The sequence below is a fragment of the Sinohyriopsis cumingii genome, unplaced genomic scaffold (genome assembly GCF_028554795.1).
Source record: "Sinohyriopsis cumingii isolate HCF-2022 unplaced genomic scaffold, ASM2855479v2 utg000881l, whole genome shotgun sequence".
In the NCBI taxonomy this organism is placed as follows: Eukaryota; Metazoa; Mollusca; class Bivalvia; order Unionida; family Unionidae; genus Sinohyriopsis; species Sinohyriopsis cumingii.
Window position 1 is genome coordinate 941,165 of NW_028315939.1, and position 18,491 is coordinate 959,655.

An 18,491-nucleotide genomic window follows, 5' to 3' on the forward strand; every position below is an offset into this window, starting at 1 on the left:
TTCATCATCATTATTAATCAAAAATAAAAGCCTATTTCTGTCATCCTTGTACCTATCAAACTTATGCAATAATTAAGTGACTTACTTCAAAGTTTCAGTTGCCATTTCAACTTAAAATTTGTCTATTAATATTACTGAGGAATCAAAATTTGTAATAAATCTGAGGATGAAACTGCCAGCCATTTGCAACATAAGCATAGATGTATAACTAACAGCAGTTGTATTGTTTTTTACTGTGACATAAACTTAGAAGAATTACATCTTGTTACATTGTTGTTGTGACTTTTTCATAACTGGGGCACTCATACAGGGAACTAACTGCGTGTTTACTTAAATTATACCTTTACGTTCAATGCATCAACAATTTCTTGTATTAAATGAAAACATAAAAACAGAGTTCAGCAGTACTGTAAATTGAGTAGCTTTCTGTATAAAACTGAATGTATTTAATTACTGTTAGTCTGTGAAATTTGTCCTGAGATTTGCTTGGAAGCAAAGTGTATTGTGTATTCAGTAAGTAGGATGAAAAACAAAAGGTCATTTACTTTTTGTCCAAAACCTATGTTCCATTTGAGCAGGAAAAAATCCACTTGCATAAAACTGCAGTTTAAATCCATCTGTATGTCCCATACAGCATTTATTAAAAAAAATTCAAATCTAAAGAGTATATCACCATATTTGCAATGCAGACAGACTAATGACAAACCTTCCAGGTATATATCAAGGTCAAACCCTGGTTACATACATGGGGATTTTTCAGAAGGTTGTACAATATCTTTCATAAAATACCAAATGCCTAATTATATTTTTGTAAAGTTTACATTAAAATTATTTACAAAGAATTTGTGAATAAAAAGGGGATATGTACCAACTGACATGGTGACCTCAACATATTCCTCCGCTGTATCACACTAATTCTTTCTGCCAACATGGAACAAAACATATAGGCAGTTTTGTCAATAACACAAACTAATGAGTGCCGTATGTACTTGCTTATAAGTCAAGTCCAACTGCAAACAACATGTGTTTGTGTGTGATTTGGATTCTTAATGTAGCTTTAACACTTTTTCAGTCATATCACTATGTCTGCAGTGTGGTAGTTTATACTGATGCCTAGCACTGGGGCATCATGTTACAGACATGTAGCATGATGTCCCACCCAGTCACATTGTCCTGACACCAGGCTGACCATTCCTAAGACTAACCTCTTACTGCTAAACGCCAAGCGAAGCAACTGTAAGTACCATTTTTGTAAGTCTTTGGTATGACTCAGCAGAGGATCGTACCCACAACCTCCTGCATCCGAGGTGGATGTTCTAAAAACTAAGCCATCAGAGCAAACAACACAGACCCAGGTCTGCATAATGCACCAGTAGTTTGGGTTCAATGTTAATGCGCCAGTAGTTTGGAGTATATGTTGTTTGTTCTACTGATTACCCTTAACAAACTGTAAAGACCAGATCTATGGTGCTGAATGCAATAGCAGATCTGGGGAAATTCCACACCCAGTATTTAAGACCACTAAGAAAGGAATTCCATACACTGTATCAAGACCACCAAGATGGGAAATTCCACATCTAGTAGAAAGATGGGAAATTCCACACACAATAGAAAGACCACTAAGACAGGAAATTCCACACTCAGTATTAAGACCACTAAGATAGGAAATTCCACACCCAGTTTTAAGACCACTAAGACAGGAAATTCCACACCCAGTTATATGACCACTAAGACAGGAGATTCCACACCCAGTATTAAGATCACTATTCCAAAGTCCCCATTCCATTATTGGGTCTTATTAGCATAGTTAAAAGATAGGACAAAAACATCCATTATTAGGACCACTTTTTCAAATTGTATTTATATACTGGCACAAAAATTATTTTATCAAAAGAATCTGCTTAAAAGCACAAAATTACGTTTCTATTTTTTAAATATACTATGATGTCCTATTACATTGTCATGCTTACTACCAAAGCATCTGAGCATTTATGAGAACCGCTGTGCAAAGTGTCAAATTTTGAACACGTACTGAACCTCTTTTAAATTGACCTTCTTTTATGGGTGGCTATTGAAACGAGTATCAGTCAAGTGATTCATCATGCCTTTAATCTGTGTAGGACCCAAATCTACAAGTTATCAACATATGTTATCAACATTATGAAATATGTTATCTACATAATGAAATACATGTTATTTGCATTGTGAATTATGTTTTCTGCATTATGAATTATGTTATGGTGTTATGTATATATATATTTTTTTTGTAACTCCTGGTACCTGATTTTATCAAAGTTTTTGTAATATTTATTCATTGCTGTAAATTGTACTGATTATCTTTACATTTTGCCAATGTGACTGGTGTCAGTTTTAGGGGTGTTAAAGTTTTTAAAATTGCATAGGATCTATAAATAGATGCATATGAAACTTAACAGTTACTAATAATAGAATTACATTGTATTAATAAACCTGTTTATGAGATTTGGCCTTTTGCCCAATGGACAGATTGGTCAGGTGGCATCTTAGAAGAGTTAATTCTAATTGAATGAATTAGTCACATGTGTAGGTATTTTGAAATATTCGAATGAGTGGTATGATCTGTTACATGGGGTATGTTGAGAAATATAGTCATAATAGACTCCTATTATGGAGTCATTCTTATTTCTTGTGTTCCTATTGTAACCTCAAGTCTACAGATGTGTTTTATGTTGTACTTAGATATTAATTGAGAAGAAAAACATGTTGTTTGGACTGTTCAATGGAAATAGAATGTGTTCAATTTTTGGACTTTAACCGATTCGGCCCCGATCCCGTCTGTACCCTACTTCCAAGCTCTGCAGCATCAAGGTCATTTAAGATACACCAACATGGGTGGTATTAAAAAAAAGCAGACAGATATAGCTCTAAAATGATATCAAATAATCTGGAAGTTCTAGTTGCACTACAAAATACAGAGAGAAAAACCTCATTTTTTGCACCCAGTTTTTTTTCACCCAAAATTCGCTTGAGATCGGAATGCGATTTTGTGTCCAGATTTTAGACCTTTTGTCCTCAGATCTAAGGCATACCAGTCTTAACTGCACATAGACACGTGAACCTTTGCAAAAACTGGGCATTTGGAATAAATTGCGGTCTCCATACGAAAATGATGGGTCCATGAAGCAAAAAAAAAAAAAAAAAAAAAAAATCCAACATTTACCCTTCTGCTCATGCACAAGCAAAATAACTAATGGAAAATGATGTTTCTAATACAACTAGGCATTAGTCTCATGGAAAATCTGTTGAAAGCCAATGTATTACGATGTATTCAGAAATAGCCCTCCAAATGTCTTTCCTACACACATTTCAGGCAAAAACGACAAAAACCTCTGGGGCTAAATGAGTTAATATTATTCTGGAACTACTGGGACTTATTTCAAAGGAGTTCTGGACAATGCCATTTTGACATCACAATTCTTGGTGAGCCAATACATTTCCAGTTCTGAAGTTTATACAGAACATTTTATTCTTTTCGACTCTTGTATAACTCTTTCAAGACTATTTTGGATTCACTTCATAATGCTGTTAAGTTCCTCTCACATTTTCATTTATAACTTTAATAATTAAATTATTTGTTAAGTTTTACAAAACTTGCTGTTTTTGTTTCTTTACTTAGTTTTAACCACAGAGTTGTAACAGTATGCATTGTGAAATACACGTTATCTACATTATGAAATACATGCTATCTGCATTTTTAATAAATAATTTTATAATCTTTAATAAATATTTTGGCAATCTTAACAAATCATTGGCTGCATTATGACCAGGAAACTACAGCCAAATGCCTTTCTCAAGAATGTACAGCAGCAGCCAACCTGGAATGGCCTGATTAGGTATTAAGCCAACAACCTTCGAATTACATGTCCAACACTCTACCAAGTGAGGTACCATAGCTATCTGTTTTTATTTTCACAATGAAATCATTATATGGCATCTGTCAAAGGGATTTAGAACAGGAACATTTTTGTTGCAACTAAGTAACAGCAAGAAGCAAACCCCAAAAACATTTTCAAAATTTAACAAATACTTTAATTATCAAAGTTTTAAAATGAAAATGTGGGAGAAACTAATAGCATTATGTGTTGAATCCAAAATAATCCTATAAGTTTTAATAAAGTCCAAAAGAATTGAATGTTCTAAATGAGTTTCAAATCCTTGAATGCACTGGTCTGCCAACAGTCCTGATGTATCACAATGGCATTGTCCAGAACTCCTTTGAATAATTCACAATATAATATTTTAGTCCAATGAGCACTTTGTAGTTTCAATAAATAATCTAAACAATTGTTTCCTCTCAAATATTATATAGACACAACATTAAATACATCTGAAGACTGATGTCAGAACAAGAACAGATGAAATAATACTGACCAAAATTTTCCAGCTCCATGTATTTATATATAAGCATAAGAGGTGGAAATGCATTTTGCTACTTGTTTAAATTGCTTATACTGCTGGCAATGTATACCTATTTGCAACTAAAACGATGTAATCTAGTCAATCCTATCAGTTAGAATTAATTACAATGTGCTGATTTGAAGTCATACAGTCGTAGTACACGTCATTATGGCCAAGAGGAACACATACCATATATACTTGCTTATAAGTCAAGTCAAACTGCAAACAACAAAGATCCTGATTGGTCATTGCATTATGTATCTGCAGATCAGGGTCTAAGTTGTTTGTTCAACTGATTACTTCTTCAAACTGCACAGACCCAGATCTGCTGGCACATTATGCGATGACAAAACTTGGCCTGTGCATTTTGCAGTTATACTCCTCACTATAAGTGAGTATATATGGTAAACCTTCTGATCTATGTCCCCTTCTTGGTCATTACACCATGTGTCTTGATCATATGACTTCAAGTTAGCACAGCAGAAACAATTTATTTTGATCAGAGTACCTAAACAATATTATTTTAATAACAACTGGTAAGAAAATATATATTTAAACAACTGCCACTAAAACACATTTTTTTATTTAAATTTGCAAACCTACACTAAAATTGAACTAGATACCAAATAATTAACATTTGAGTTTTAAGTTAACTACATGTAGTTGCAAAGTCGAGGTTACTGACCCATGACAATTTTGATGAACATACATGACAACAGTGGTATGACCACATCCTGCATTTGTTTACCAATACAATTACAAAGTATGTTTCAAATTAGCTTTAAAATGTTTTAGAGCTAGTCAGTTGTTGTTGTTGTTGTTGTAGTAGGGTTTAACGCCATTTTTCAGCACAAGATAGGCTATACATGGCGGCCAGTATAACTGGTGGCGGAAGAACCCCAGACTCACAAGAAGCTCCTGGCAAGCTTTCTCACGTACCAACGTAAGCCGAGCCTGAGACTCGAACACATGCAGACAGCGGTGAGATGGCAGTGATCTGGAACAGTGAGCACTTCAGACCACTTGGCCACTCGGGGCCCCAGAGCTAGTCAGTTTGGGGGTAAATTATGGACACAAGCAATATTTCTATCAGAGTCAATGAATGACTGCCCTTTATAAATCCAGTACAAACACTGGTTACTGGTATACTGATGCCACATCTTCATGCTTTTCAAATCATATGGAACAATGGTGAACCCACCTGTTACACAATTTATTGCATATAAATCTATCCCTTATCTGGATAACAAATTACCTAGACAAGATCCATGAATCCCAGTAAATCAGGACAAAAAGACATTCAACTGTACTAAACTATGCATTTATTGCATATTTTCTGGAATGTACATGATGACAATTAATGAGATGTTTATGCTTGTCATAGAAAAACAAACATGATGAAAATGCAATTCATTTATAGTCTTGTATCCCATAAACATTAGCACATTTATGCCAGGCCAGTCAAGTAGCTAGCCATAACTGGATAGTTCTTATAGTCAGGTGATAATAATAATAATATTAAAATAAATTAATATTAATAATAATAATAATAATAATGTGGACTCAGTACAGCACTTAATATTTAGAAGCTCTAAGCGCTTTACAATATTAGATAACACATAAAAACAAAAACATCTACAAAGACAAACACCATAAAATTATGAAACAAAATGAAAATGTTAAGTTTGCTTGGATGTCATTGATTAATTGGGTTCTATTTATCATATGGAGGTTTCTCTTAGTAGCAAACACAGACTACTACATATAGATGGCTTGTGATGCAGAGGTGATCTGATGCAAATTCGCAGAATACCAACAAAGACTTTAAAATATTATCATCAGGTCTATGAATAATCCAGTCTAAAATCTGACCATGTTTATGGGTTGGATGGCTAACTGTTTGTGGTTGAAAATGTGAACAGGATCTAGAAGTTTTGATTATTTATGGACTTCCAGGACAGTCGAAGTGAAAATTGGAATTTTCAAAAATAATCAGGTTACCATCTATCAAATTTCCAGATTCAGATACAGCTCCAAAAGAAGAGATTCAGTCAGCTTTTTTTTTACTAGGAGGGCAGTAAAAGCAAAAAATTGACTGACCTTTGTTCCATTGTGAGTGAAATTTGGACAAGTTCAAATGGTGTGTGTTCGAAATTGAAAGTTGCAGTGTAGTTAAGATGGTGAATTATGGAGTTCTTTGTGATGATAGCAATTCCGCCTCCACAGGAGTGGCATGGAAACAACTTGATGGAGTAACCGGAGGGTGTTATATCCACCTACTTTCACTCATTGCCTGTTTTTTTTTTGAGCCATGATTGTGTCCTTTATGTAAAGATGAATGTAGCCCCATATAGTTAAGTCTAGTACACACTGTAGTATCAAGTGCCATAGAGTTGTTATTTAATGCAATTAATGAGGGTCCATTTTAGCATAAATTGGTTGACTAGAGAGTATAACATGATGACATCGTGTTTGAAACAAACATGGTCAAGTAGATGCAAGTTATTTTCTGGGTTGGTTAGTCAAATAGCTGACATTCTTCTGGTTGGCTGGTCAGAGAGCTAATGATACATCATATGGCTATTATTATAGCAAGCCAGTAAAACAGAATGCAGCTGCTCTTTCAGCTACTCAGTTAGTCCAAAAAATAGCATGCAGCTATTCTTTCAACTAGTAAAACAGTGTAATGGTGCAAAATTTTGTAGATAATTTCACAGTACCTTCTGTCATGATCAGCGCGACATGTAAACATTAGGACGGTTGTTACAGGCTAAGTTTGCAAAAACTTGGCAGCTTGAAATTGATAACCTTTCTTGTTAGGAGGTACAAGTGAATTTTAGTTAGAGTCCATTTTATAATGGTGAGACAGATGTTAACATAAGGTTAAACAGCAGAAAATGGAAAATGGAAGAGCTAAGACAAACCAGAGCAAATCTAGGGCCATCTGAAACAGGTATCATAAAATTGTATTTTCCAGAATAGTTATTAATAAAGTTGGACTAGAGAGGAATATTCCGACTTTGATGGGAGTGTTAAAAAATTTTGGTGGTTAGAGAAAGCAATCCTGACTGGCTAAGCTAAACTAAGCTAAACTAGGGTGGGTGTGTTCCCAGACAGAATTCAAGGTTTTAAGTAAATATCCCTCGACAATTTGGACAGTCTAAGTTTCTGAGGCAAGCCAGAATTTAGCTCTGTGAAATAACTGTATTTCACATTAGATTATCAATGGGACATGTATCAGAAAGTTCAGGACACAAAAAGAGATTCTGCTACATAGTAATGGCTAGTCTCAATAAGACACAAAGGTATTGTCTCAATTGCAAACAATACGTTCATCGATGTAAGTTTGCAATTTTTCAATTTAAATTCATACTCTGAGTTCAGAAAATAATCATATATACATCTGCCTTGAATGTAATAGAAATCATGTAGTGTGGGAATTTCATTCATTACGATACTCTGATATGCATTGTTGGAATTAATTTGTCTTGAATGCTATGGGAATCCTGTATTGTAAAGATTTCATGCATTTCTTCTGATATGAATTAGTTTTCTATGTCTATGTCAATGAGTTGCAAAGTAATGTAGTTAAGAAAAGAAGTGAAGTCCATGAATTCATCTGTGTAGTTAAGCTGTGAATTGTTCTCAAACAAGAATCAATTGTGTTAGCATTAGGAATGCATATCAACTGATATCATCAGCTAGTGATTTACAACCCACTGGGGTGCATTAATAGTTATTAAAGAGGTCTAATTATGTCATAGTACCAGTTAGGAAGGCAAGTAGCTGCTAGAAAAGACATAAATTCATGTTAATAGGATTGCTAGGTTCCAAGGGTTGTTATCGCTGGGGGCGGATGTGAGATATAAGTACCCACTTCCCTTGGAAATCACCCAATGGCTTCCATCTGATAGAGCCTCTGACAACCAAATCCAGCTCCAGGTCTTCATGAGTGGCTTAACTAAGCCCTGCAGAACCTCATTAAACTGACTGGAGAAGGGATGACAGGCAAGTTTCTGGCACCTCAGAACCAGACACTTCGGGCAGATGGTTCTCATTAACCTTGGGTGGTCTTCCATCTAGGAGAAGGTAAACTCCAACTTCAAACCTTTGCTGCCTTGCGACTATATTTCTCATATTGGCTTGTAGTTTCCCTTGGACCCATCAACTGCATGGAGAGGGGAATCAGCTGCATGGGCAACAGCTGATTCTCCATATCACAATGCCCAGACTTGAGCCCTGGAGAGGGCACTCCAGCTTCGCTTCACAGCATCAACACAACACGGGAAGCAACAGTTTCCTGGTTATAACTCACTGCTCAATTGGTGTGGAGTCAAAGCCAGGGGTTGCTTCCGATGGTGGGAGAAACCAACAGGTCTCACTGGACACCTACTGCCTGCCTCAAGCTTGGCAGCCCCCAGCCAGTAAGGTTCCATCCTGCCACAGATTGCCTGCCTTGCTGGGTGGGTAGGGCTTAAGGTACGCAAGTACCTGACAAGCGGATTGCAACTACTGCACCAAGAAATGACAAAAGAAAACCAACAAGGAAACCCCCAATCCTCAAGCTAGGTACCTGGAATGTCCGGACCATGCTGACTGGGCTCTCAGATGATCTCCAGGCAATCAGCGATGTTGAAAGACTTCAGACATCAACGACAAACTTGCAAGACTCTGGGTAGAGATTGCCTCACTAAAGGAGACATGGCTACCAGATTTCAGGTCCCTCAGAGAAAAGAACTACACGTTCTTCTGGCAAGGAAAGAGCACCAATGAAGCCAGAGAGTTTGGCGTTGCATTTGCCATCAAGAACTCTCTGCTAGGGATGAAAGAACCCTGCCAACAAGGAAACTTAAGATTGCAATACCTCCACCTCCACACCCGGGCCTGTCAACCCAACCTGATCAGCATTTACGCTCCCACACTAAACTAAGCGTCACCACAGATACCAAGGATGAGTTCTATAACAAGTTAGACTCGCTCATCAACTAAATTCCCAAGGAAGAGAACTTGATATTACTGGGCGACTTCAATGATAGGGTGGGTGCCGACCATGACTCTTGGCCTTCCTTTCAGACAAAGCCACAGCATAAAGTGTCTTGGAGGCATTCCTGGTCCAAACACTGGCACCAGCTGGACTTGATCATTACGAGACAGTATGCAATGAAGGGTGTGCTTCTTACCCATACCTTCCACAGTGTTGACTGACCACTCACTGGTGTGCTGCAAAATGAAGCTTCAGCCGAATATGATCGACTGCTCTAAGCAAGGGGGTAAACCACACAATGATGTGAGCAAGATGTCATATCCAGACATGGCTGAGGAATTCACTTATGCCCTCGCCAAGATGTTTGATTCAAAACCCCCAATCAGAGTGACTGTGTACAGCAGAGCCACATGGATCTTTGGTAAGAAGCAGTCAAAGAACAACGAGGTTTGACACTAACTCTGCCACACTCATGCCAGCCATAGAAGAGCGTCACAGTGCTCACCTGGATTACAAGCAACCCCCCTGATAGAGGACATTACAGGCATAAAGGTTTACTAGAAGCAAAGTGCAGAGGTTAGCATGGCAGTGTACCAACAAATACTGGCTTCAGCTTTGTCAGAGCATCCAGTCAGCAGCAGATATTGTAAACATCAGAGGCATGTACGATGGCAAAAAGAAAACAATGGGTCCTACGAAGAAAGTGACAGCACCACTGAAGTCTGCTGCAGGCGATACCATCCATGACAAGGGCAAGCAGATGGAGCATTGGGTGAAGTACTACTCTGAACTGTACTCCAGAGAGAACCACATGACCAACAATGCCCTCAACGCCATTGAAAACCTCCCTCTCATGGCCGAACTGGATGAGAAACCTACTGTGGCAGAACTAAAGAAGGCCTTAGAGAAACTGTCCCTAGGTAAAGCCCCAGGGAAGGATGGCATCCCAGCAGAAGTCATCAAGTGCTGATCATACACCTGTATGACCTTCTCTGCCTGTGCTGGGATGGGGGTGCATCGCCTCAGGACCTAAGAGATGCCAACATCGTAACCCTGTACAAGAACAAAGGCGACAGAAGCAACAGCAACAACAATAAGGGCATATCCCTTCTCAGCATCATGGGTAAAGTCTTTGCACATGTCATCCTGAACAGACTACAGATGCTTGATGACAGAGTGTATCGAGAGTCACAGTACTGAATCCACAGAGAGGTCAAAAATTGACGACCTTTTCCGTCAGGCAGCTGCAGAAGAAATGCAGATAACAACAAAGACCCCTCTTCCAGGCCTTATTAGACCTCACCAAGGTGTTCAGTCTGGTCAGCAGAGATGGACTCTTCACAATCCTGACAAAGACTGAATGCCCTCCAAAGCTGCTAAGCATGAGCCAGTCCTTCCATGATGACAGAAAAGACATGAAAGGCACAGTGCAGTATGATGGCTCAACATCCAACCCCTTCGACATCCACAGTGGAGTGAAACAGGGCTGTGTTCATGCCCCCTCGCTCTTCTGCATCTTCTTTGCTGTCCTGCTCAAGCACGCCTTTAGGATATCTTCAGAAGGGATCTACCTGCACAAATGATCAGAGGGCAGACTGTTCAACTTGGCATGACCGAAGGCAAAGAGCAAAGAGCAAGAAGCAACCATCAGGGACATGCTCTTTGCAGACAATGCTGCTCTAGCCACTCATACAGAAGATGAGCTACAGCGCCTGATGGACTGCTTTGCTAAAGCATGCAATGAGTTTGGGTTGACCATCAGTCCAAAGAAAACAAACCTGATGACTCAAGATGTGGATCCCCTGAGCTTCATCATCAACAACTACGAACTTGAGGTATTCAATCAGTTCATGTACCTTGGCTCTACCATCACCAACAATCTCTCGCTCGATGATGAGCTCAACAAGCGGATTGGAAAGGCATCAACAACTCTCTCCAGGTTGTCGCAGAGAGTTTGGAATAGCAGCATGCTGACCATGAACACTAAGATCTCTTTGTACCTGCATGCTAAGCACTCTCCTGTATGCAGCTGAAACCTGGACTCTGTAAACCTCACAAGAGAAAAGACTGAGTGCTTTTCACATGCAATGCCTCCGACAGATGCATACTCGGAATCACCTGGAGCAATCAACTAACAAACAACGAGGTGCTTGAATGTGCCAAGATTCCCAGCATGGTCACACTCCTTCGCCAATGTCATATCAGATGGCTGGGCCATGTACGTCAGATGGATGATGGACGGATCCCCAAAGACCTTCTTGATTTGAAACTTGCCTCTGGTAAAAGGTTGATCTGACAGTCACATCTCTGCTTCAAGGATGTCTGCAAGCGCAACATGTCAACACTTTGGAAGAGCTTGCTCTAGACGGGTCCAGCTGGTGACATGCTCTGATCACTGGTCTGAAAGCCAGCGAGGACAAGCTATGCTTGCTGGCTGATGAAAAATGATCTCAAAGGAAGAAGCAGCACCAACCCCCACCAAACTCAACCTTCAAGTGCAGCAAGGACTGCCATTCCTCTGTTGGGCTCCATAGCCACAGCAGACGCTGCACAACCACCAACTGGGACATCTCTCACGGGCACACTTCCATCGTCTCTCGAGACTAACAGATGCCAATTAATAAGATTGCTTAGTTCTGTTGAATTGTGATAAGGTATGTGATGTAAAAGAATAGGAAGATTGTTTGATCCCAGGAAAAGTAAAACACCTGATGTGTATTTCAGTTCGGTATTATATTTTTATTTGAAGGAAAAAATAGCTCGATACCTGTAATACACAGTGGAAAAGCGTGCAGTCTACAACCAAGATTGGTGATGTCCCAAAGGGGCCTGAGAGAGAGAGAGAGAGAGAAAGAAGGAAAAGAAATATGGCAACATCAACCTACCACCAACAGTCATTTGGAAAAGACTGTAGACAACCAGGTGACGCTGACATGTCGGCAATTTGAGTTCAATCAGTCACTTGATTATGTGATGAACTTTATTCTATCAGTATAACAGAATGAATAATTGAATTTCACATAAATTTTCAAATTCTATTTCCAAGAGAAAGTAAATAATTCCAATGTCATGTTCAATTTTATTCCATCCATTAATTTCACATTTTATTTTACTGTTTACTAGATCCAAGCAATAACACCATGGTCGATTATTTCCTAGATATCGATAACCAAAACACCATAAGGAGTGGGGATATCTCACATCATACCTACCTCATGACAAACAGCATGCAGTTATTCTTTCAGCTAATCAGTAAAATCGCATGCAGCTATTCTTTCAGCTAGTCAGTAAAATAAATTGCTAGTTGGCAAAACAGCATGCAACTATTTTCAGCTAGTCAGTAAAACAGCATTCAGTTATTCTTTCAGCTAGTCAATGACCAGGATCCAGCTGTTCTTTCAGCTAGTCAGTAAAACAACATGCAGTTGTTCTTTCAGCTAGTCAGTAAAATAAATTGCAGCTTTTCTTTCAGCTAGTCAATAACCAGGATCCAGCTGTTCTTTCAACTAGTCAGTAAAACACCATGCAGTTATTCTTTTAGCAAGTCAGTAAAATAGCAAGCAGTTATTCTTTCAGCAAGTCAGTAAAACAGCATCATCCTCTAATTTATTCTGGGAAGTGATATCATAGTTGTCAATCTCTTACAAAGTAATGCATCTGCATTTCAACTTGAATTTTATTCACATACTTGAAACCTGCATACAAAACCCATTTCTCTATTACAGCCATATTGAAAGCAACCATTCTGAAAAGCGAGTGGCATAATAAAGTTCATGGATAACAGAGTTAGTCTACTCACATGGCTGGGCTAGCAAACCTGTATTTCTAAAACTGACAGACTAATTTCCTGTTCACAGCCTAGGTCTAAGAAACAAATAAGATGATCATCAATTATAATCAGTGCAGCCTTTCATATCCATTACTAACCCAAGCTGATTACAATAGCATATCAAGAAATTATGGGTTCCTTCATACCAGAAAAACTTAATTCTGAGTTGCCCTCCATATAACAAATGTTGAAAAATATTTTTGTTCCCCACCCACCCCTGCAGTTGTGAGGGTTGCTTGAGCAGTTGTTTTGCTACTGGCTGACTTTCTAACTACAAGTGCCTTATTTTGAGAATTAATTTTGATAACAAACTGTCCACAATAAAAAGCAAAGATACAGTCTCCTTTCACTCTGTCTCATAATGATATTAATTCTAAGGTCAATGTATAGAAAAAATAATAATGTTCTCAAATCATTTCCATTTTTATTTCAAATGCTCTTAATACAACAGTAACTAAAATCTAGATCCAGTCACCATTCCCGCTTACCATAATACTTTAGAGCTGACTTCCTCAAGAAAAGGTTTTTATTACCCTGCTTTATTGCTCTGCACAGTGATCAAGATAAATATGTCTACTTACTAACCTTGACCTTTTACTCTCATATGTGATACCCAATAGTGGAAAATAAATGTTGTATTCTTTTGTGTTCTATCTGGGAGCTTGCCCAATTCTCAGTAACTGATGCCACAGTGGAAAATGTTATCCACCACTGTGAGAGGTGAATCTGGTGACATTTGAGTACAAGTACCAAAGTAAGGGTTATTTAAGGCTTCTTACCGATTAGACTAGTTTATACAGACCCATTAGTCTAGTGGAACCAACTCCTGGCCTTAAGACAAAACAAACCAGATTCAATTCTCAATGACATCTGCTATGCCATGTTTCCCTTCCTGTTATACTTGGCATACAAAGAAGAAATTTAATTATAACACTTAGCTCCAAGATATAAAAATCCAACCAAACAGTTATAAAAATGAGCACAAAGAAATGAGCCTCTATGTATGGTTATAATGTTGAGATCACAAGAATTTTCAAGTTATGATCCTAGGGAATACTCCCCCGTTCCTGCGGCATGACCCAAGGACATATGTAATGGTGCAAAATTTTGTAGAATAATTTATTTCATAGTACATTCTGTTGTGGTCGACCTGACACACGAGCATTAAGACTGATGTATTGGCTAGGCTTGCTACAGCTTGGCAGCTTGTAATACCTAACCTCTCCTGTTTGGAAGCACGAATAGAATTTTGATTAGGAATCGCTCGGTTAATGGTTAGAGAGAGATAGAGTACAATGTTAACACAAGGTCAATAGCGGCAAATGTCAAGAGTCAAGACAAACCTGGGAAAACTTTAGAAAGACTTTTGAAACAGGTGAAATAATATTTTCCAGAAACGTTATTAATAAAGCCAGACTAGAAAGGAGTATTCTAACTTCCATGAGAGTGTAAAAAATGTCAAGAAGACATGTAGTATGATGTCCCACCCAGTCACATTATCCTGACACCAGGCTGACCAGTTCTAACACTAACCTCTTAATTCTGAGTGCATAGCGAGGCAGCTGTTAGTACCATTTTTGTAAGTCTTTGGTATGACTTGGTCTGGGTTCAAACCCATGACCTCCTGCTTCCAAGGCCACAGGAGAGGTCATTGGTGGTTCAAGAAGTAATCCTGATTGGCTAAACTAAATGAGTGGGTGTATGTTCCCAGATGGAATTAACATTTTAAAGAAATTCCCCTCGTGAAATTAATCGGTCTAAGTTTCTGAGTCAAACCAGAATTTAGCTCTGGGAAATACAAGATTTCTCATTAAAGTTTCTAAGGAAAGGAAGAGAGGAACATGAAGGGAGAGAGATTTGACTTCATAAGGAGTCTCGAATAAAGCACAAGGAAAAAACAGCTCCATTAATGACAGCACAGTGGAAGAGAGCACAGTCTACAGCCAAGATGACTGATGACCTGAAAAGGCTAGAGGAAAGAGAGATTGAAATAAAAGAAAAATGTAAACATCAACCTAGCATCAACAGTGATTTTGAAAAGACCAAAAGCACCAGGTGATGCTGACATGCAAGCAATTTGAGTTCAAACAATTACTAAATTATATGATGAAATTTGTTCTATCAGTATAACAGAATGGCTAACTGAATTTTGCCAAAAAAATTTAACTCTATTTCTGAGAGAAAGTGAATCATTCAAATGTCATGTTCAAGTAATTGCTTAAATTGTTCTATTTTACAAGTGGGGATTTGTGGTGTTCTATTCTATATCTCTGTTCTGATATCTGTTATTCCATCATTTAATTTCATATGTTATTTTATTGTTTACTAGATCTGAGCAATAACACTGTGGTTGATCATCTCCTAGATAATGATAACCAAAACCCATAAGGGCAGACCCCAACACACCCATGTCATACCCAAAAGTTTCAAGCCTGTATGTTTTACTATACAGATGGAAATACACTACATTACTAAATCATAAACAGATGGATCAAGAGACATGTACCAGTTAGAAAGAGCATGTAATCTTCACCTTTTTACCAGAAGTGCATTGATAATTATCTCTATTCTAACACACTAAGGATAATTCTAGTAAAAAAGTAACTGAAAATATAACTGTCCATGGCACTATTTTAGAGTCATAGCATCATAAAGACATAAAAATATTACAATTGTTTTATTGTGTATTTATCACCAGGAATTGTTCTATTTATCCAATCTGAAAACATGTTACATTCTAGAACTCTGATGCTATTTTCCAGACCCACAGAGTACCATTCTAGAACTCTGATGGTCAACAGCAATCCCATTGTATTCACTATTTTCCAGATGCATAGATTACCATTCTAGAACTCTGATGGTCAACAGCAATCCCGCTGTATTCACTATTTTCCAGATGCAAAGATTACCATTCTAGAACTCTGTTGGTCAACAGCAATCCCCTTGTATTCACTATTTTCCAGATACAAAGATTACCATTCTAGAACTCTGATGGTCAACAGCTGTTCTGTTTCATAACTATTTTCCAGGCAGAAGAACAAGCTTGTATCTTAGTAAAATCACTTAATTAAATTAGCAAAAGCTTGTATCTTAGTAAGATGACTTAATTAAATTAGTACAAGATTGTATCTTAGTAAGATCACTTAATTAAATTAGTACAAGCCTGTATCTAAGTAAGATCACTCAATTAAATTAGTACAAGCCTGTATCTTAGTAAGATCACTTAATTAAATTTGTACAAGCTTGTATCTTAGTAAAATCACTTAATTAAATTAGTACAAGCTTGTATCTTAGATCACTTAATTAAATTAGTACAAGCTTGAATCTTAGTAAGATCACTTCATTAAATAAATACAAGCTTGTATCTTAGTAAAATCACTTAATTAAATTAGTACAAGCTTGTATCTTAGTAAGATCACTTAATTAAATTAGTACAAGCATGTATCTTAGCAAGATCACTTAATTAAATTAGTACAAGATAACAACTCTTGAAAGAAAGTTCAGAAAAAGAAACTAATAAATTTCACCACTGTAAAAGACCACCAAATCTTCTAACAAAAATGGTCACCCAACAAAAACTGATCCATGACTGGACTTTTCAAAAATTTGCTGAAAGCACTGCCCACATTCATTGACATGAGAAAATGTTTCCAAGTACATCAAAAAATATATAATTGTATAGACTTATTAGACAGACAAAAGACAAGGTCAAAATCTGAGTGAAATCAAAGCAGGTGACAATATGTATTTTATATGCTTCAGTCCAGGTTGTGGGAACACATCCTACATGCTGATGCACAATATACAACAGGAGACAAAATACTAGTACCAGGTTGTGGGAACACATCCTACATGCTGATGCACAATATACAACAGGAGACAAATACTAGTACCAGGTTGTGGGAACACATCCTACATGCTGATGCACAATATACAACAGGAGACAAAATACTAGTACCAGGTTCATGCAATTAGTTTACCTAATTAGAATAAGGTGCTTTTTAGGCAGAGTTGGTTGTCATGTTGGAAAGGATGAATCTGGTCTAAAATGATATGTGCTTAATCCAACAGCATTCCTCTTCCAAATGTTTTACTGTATTTGTTTTGAATAGTGATTAAGCAGAATTGCAAAAGTATGAGGCTCAAGTGGGTCTAATATCTCTCACCTATTTTACAAAACATCATACTTGACTATTTCACTAAGCAGGCTTATAGAGTATTGCCGGAACTATCCTCAACCTTCATTAATGTCACAAGGTACAAGTGCAAGTCTGCTATGCTCCTTACTCACCTGTGTCTAACTCCAGTACTACTTCCTCATTTCTAATGAATAAGCATAAACCTGTTTAACCAATCATTGTGAGCCCAAGTAAAATTTTCTTGGAAAATTAGCATAACAAGCCAATCAAAGCTTCTCTTCAAAACAAACTTATAAATGAAGACAATGGCACTTTCACTGATGTGTTAGAGCTTGTTTGATTGTGTTGTTGATGACATATTCATGTTTATCCATAATCATGAGAAATGAGAAAATGTTTTTACAGGCAGCCAACTGTGAAAAAATAGCAAAGCAGATTTTTGCCTGTGGCATGTGATTATGAACCTTGATATCATCTCAACTTCACCTATTTACCTTAGTTTGATAAAAATTATTTACAAGATTTTGGGCAAATAATGAACTGTCCAGCTCCCACTGGTTTACCAACAGTCAGTTCTTGCTTATATAAAATTTCAATGGACTGCCTGCAAATCTCAAGTGAGGCTATTTACGAAAAAGTTCTGAGATAATATGTGTAAGGGTTCAAAATTTTGTGAATAGTTCTGTAGATAATTTCACAGTACATTCTTTCGTGGTCAGTGTGACATGCAACCATTAAGATTAATTATATATATAATTACTGGCTAGTCTTGCAATAAACTGTTCACTGCAAGAGATAGAACCTGCTCTGATAGGGATATGATTTGAATTTTAATTAGGTCCCACTTGGTTAACAGTTAAGAATAAACAAGAGTGCAATGCTAACACAAGATCATAGTGGTAATATTTCCAGTGACATGAACCAGGGGAGAATATTAGGAAATTGTAGTCCATTTGAAACAGGTGCCATAAAATGATATTTTCCAGAATCGTTATTAATAAAGGTGGACTAGATAGGACTTTCTCACTTTGATGGGAGTGATAAAGAATTTTTGTGGGTGAAGTAGTAATCCTTATTGGCTAAGCTAAACAAGGGTTTACGT

General features: G+C 37.4%; 1 protein-coding gene across 4 annotated transcripts in view; it reads right to left on the bottom strand.

Moving 5' to 3' along the window:
• LOC149773124 (regulator of telomere elongation helicase 1-like) overlaps positions 1-18,491 on the bottom strand; it is a 240,161-nt gene that overhangs the window by 165,683 nt on the left and 55,987 nt on the right. The window lies entirely within an intron of this gene.